This window comes from Tupaia chinensis, unplaced genomic scaffold, assembly GCF_000334495.1.
Source record: "Tupaia chinensis unplaced genomic scaffold, TupChi_1.0 Scaffold000605_1, whole genome shotgun sequence".
NCBI classification, from domain to species: Eukaryota; Metazoa; Chordata; class Mammalia; order Scandentia; family Tupaiidae; genus Tupaia; species Tupaia belangeri.
The window spans coordinates 4,902,372-4,906,467 of record NW_006160123.1 but is presented as its reverse complement, the minus strand read 5'-3'; the positions used below and the strand labels follow the sequence as shown (position 1 = coordinate 4,906,467).

At 37.5% G+C, this 4,096-nt stretch overlaps 1 pseudogene; it reads right to left on the bottom strand.

The window, feature by feature from the left end:
- Positions 1-1,463: 1,463 nt before the first annotated feature.
- Positions 1,464-1,875, bottom strand: LOC102477364 (60S ribosome subunit biogenesis protein NIP7 homolog; annotated as a pseudogene).
- Positions 1,876-4,096: the final 2,221 nt, after the last annotated feature.

Sequence of the window (4,096 nt, the reverse complement as noted above, 5' to 3'; positions counted from 1 at the left end):
AAGAGAAATTCTATCTTATGAAATCAACGTGTTGAAAAAAAAATTCAGTCTGAAATTATTCCATCTAAGAAAAACAAAGATGAAAAAAGCTTTGTAAAAAACAAGATAATGAAATCACATTACACACATAGGCTTCTATACTTAGTAATAGAAATATGTAGTATATGTGGACCTGCCAGTGGCAGGGCAGTTAAGGTGGCTGGATCCCACATGACTGACTATGTAGTTCCAGTCCTGGATCAGGTGGCTTGAAAAGTATCTCAGGCATGTGTTCATGCATGTCCAACATCCAAAGAGGAAAATGGAGAAGGGATTGTGGCCATCCCCCAGGAAGTGCTTTCTCACTTTCTCTCTCTTTGTCTCTCTCTTTCTCTCTCTCTCTTGCTCCAGTGACCATGTGTGCCCTATAGAAAATTTTTAAAAAGAGAAACATGTAATACAAGCAATATAAAAATTATTCTGACCGTTTATCCATCATCTGTCATCTGCCAGGCACTGTGCTATTGGATCATGGGGAAAGTCATGACACATTTTTGCATATAAAAACATAGAAAAATCCTTCATGACTTTCCCAATGATCTCGTATATGCAACAACCATGATTTCTAACTATTAAAAACCATTCTTAAGCTTATTTTTAGCTTTTTTTTTTTTAAGAGAGGAAGAAAATAAAGCTGATTAAAGTCATCCAAGGCTATATATCTGGTAAGTGGCAGAACTTGGTTTGAATCCAAGTTTTTCTTCCACACCACACAACACTTTGTAAATAGAAATACAAGTAAAAAAATTTCTGTTATCATTTTAGCTAAACTTCACTTGTAAAATCCCAAACATGGCCTACAATTTTGACATGACAATTTATAACAAAAAATACCCATTGCATTACCATGATAAGTTTAGAAAACAAAATATTATCAAAAAGAAAAATAATAAGCTATTCTTGTCCTCAATTCCAATGATTTTGAAGCTGTTACTTAGAAAAGAAGCCCTCTGCCTCAAATGTAAAAGAGTATTTATTGGGAATAGCAGTTAGCGTAATGGCTATGTCGCTGAACTCCCATGTAGTCGACCGTGGTTTGAGTCCTGGACCCGGTGACTTACACTCACGCCGGGTGCATGTGTGTGTGTGCCCAAGATCCTGAAAGGAGAATGGAGGAGAGGGGATTGTGGCATGGCCATCCCCACTGGGAGGTGATTTTTCACTTTCTGTCTCTCTGTCACTCTCTGTCTTTCTGGCGAGTGCACGCGCTCTATAGCAAAAAACAAACAAACAACAACAACAAACCTCTAAAAAAAGAGTATTTATTTATTGTTTTTTTAATTTTGCTATAGATCATGTGAGCTCACTGAAAAGACAGGGAGAGAGAGAAAAGAAAGAGAGAAAGTGAGAAACCACCACTCAGGTTTAGATCTACTTTTCTGTAGTCTTGTGTAGATTTTTCTGCCACTTCAAAATTTTTGGGTTCAAATGGAGAGAGATAAAGAGATGCCTGCCATGGAGTACATCACCATTCCCTGGTACTGAGAGACATTTTCAATGATTTGACTCAGTCCAGATTTCAATGCATAACCCATATAGGAAGGACTGTTGTACCCCAGGCTTTATCCACACTTTATACTTGGCATAAGAGTGCAAGGTAATCCAGAGCTGTGATATGCAGCTGGAAGTGGGTCTTAGTGAACCACTTTGTCCCCAGTGACACCAATTTGTCCTCAGAAATATTGGAGGCCAGCTTCAAGATATTCTTCCTCATGTAGTACACCTGGTTTTGTGCAGCCTGAAACAGGGGCTGTTGGGCCTGTCTACTAGAGTCTCCCTGATGTATTTTGTGTTCTTCTTAAACATTGTGTAGTTATCTTCAGTCTTGGGCTGCATTTGTCATTGGGTTGTCACATAGGATCCTCATGCCTCAGTTGCTGGAAATGGGTACACCATTATTTCAAGGCCTGAGTGTTCAGCACATCTATGAACTTATTCAATCTTTTATGTTACCATGGACACCAAACATAAAGATGGAAGAGAAGCAAGGCTGATATCAGTCCTAGCAGTGCGGAGGGAATTGTGAAAGCTATAGTTTCCATTAATTTTTAATCAAAGACGTGAATAAGTAGAGACTTAAGAAGCTTAGATTTGGTAAAAATAGATTTCCTCTAGCCCTTAATAATTGATTGAAAGTTTTTAGAAAAGAACTAAAAAGTTTGAGTGCCAAGGAGAAGCAAAAATGAAGGAATGAGTTTGGAAGAGTTGGAGTCACCTTAATGGTAAATATTCAATAATTTTTTCTTTCATGAATGTTACCCTTTTATTTTTGTACATTATAGAGGAGTGAATTGAGGAACCGGAATAGGATAATAAACATAATTTTATCACTGCTGTATGTCTTAGAGTTTAGCAAATTAATAATATGTATAAATGAATAAAATACATAAAATAGATTGAAATCTAGAAACTTAGAAAAAGTGCTCCAAAGCCTTGGCCATTCTTTTGAGACTGAATAGGCTATCGTTGAAAGCTGTGGTATATGTTTCCAGTTGAGACAGTTGATAGCTGCAGTGACAACAGAAAAATCCACTGGGAATGGAATAACTGATACATTCTGGGTGGTGTTTATTTCCATTTAGTTGTTTTTGTAGATTGTAGTTGCTTCCCTCTTTCACATCTCCCAACTGGAGGTACTCAAACCATGTCTTTCCAGTCAAGAGGAAAATGGACAACAGCCACTGGCAACAAAATGAGCTTCCTAAACACAGGAATATAAACCACAGGGAGGACAACTTGGAAAAGCATTTCCTGAAATAAAAGGACAAAACCACAGAGCACTTTAGCAGTCACCAAAACCCACAGATGCAACACAACCCACAGAAGAACTTCATTAGGACACATGCCTGTGTATTTATAGAAACAGAAAGTATGACAGAAAAACAAAGTAGGTTGGAATATTAATGTAGTTAGAAACTATTTCAAAGGGGAGCTAGAAAGACACATTTGTTGCCTGTGATTTTAATATTGCAAATGAGGTTATTTGAGTTATAATGAGTTACTGGTTATGATGAGTTATTGGTATGAGCAGCTTTTTTTTTTTTTAATTGAGAATACTTATACACCTGGACCCCTGTGGTGAGTACAACTGATGTAACAGCAGGATCAAATGGGGCTAGAAAGAGGTGTGACTGAATCGAGGGAAATGGGTGACTAATCCATGTCATCTTCAGCAGTGGCAAATGACTCACTGCTGAGATGTTAGAACTAACTGTGGCTTTTCACCATGTCTCATGGTCCACCGTTTTCTCTGCACTGTCCTACCTCCACCCTCCTTGCCATTTTTCACAGTGTTGAAAATTCATGCTAAAATTCATGCTAAAAGCTGAGGAGCCAGGGGACATGACTATGTTGCTAGAATGTCACTTAGTTAGAGCCCTGGGGCTCGTTAGAACTCAGGGGCTGGGATTTGGTTTTATAAGTAAATTGCCCTGTTCACTTATAATGTATCTCCTTGGCTACCTCTGTCTTGAAAAATGTAAGTGCTATAGGAACAGAGCTATAGTAACCAGTGACTAGAAAGACTCTTTTCAGTTTAAAACAAATCTATATAGAACTACCACTCTATGATTGAAAACACTTCAGCTGTTTTGTTGATATTCTGAATGCTTCTAAGTAAATACAATTTTAAATTTTTATTTTCTTCTTATTATTTATACACTAAATTGCTATACATCGTTTAGATTATAAAGAGAATTTACCCAGCTTGATATATATCTTTGACCAGTCCAGCTGAGAATACTATACACATCATCATCAACAGGTAATAAACCATTTCTGCATCCCACAAATGCCTTACCGCTCTATTTTTCCTCCCATATTTCCTTCTCTACACCCTTTCCTTCTTCCACTCTCCTTCCACTTTGTTCCCAGTGTCCATGTTAATTTTCAATGTGTTTATGTCCTTCAGTCTTTCAGGCTCTACTATAGAGTGTGGATAGTTGGTATATGTTAAATAGAGAGACATACAATGTCTCTCTTTCATAGCCTGACTTGTTTCACTTAGCAATAAATCTTCCATACTCATCCACTTTCTATCAAATGCCAGGGTCTTGTT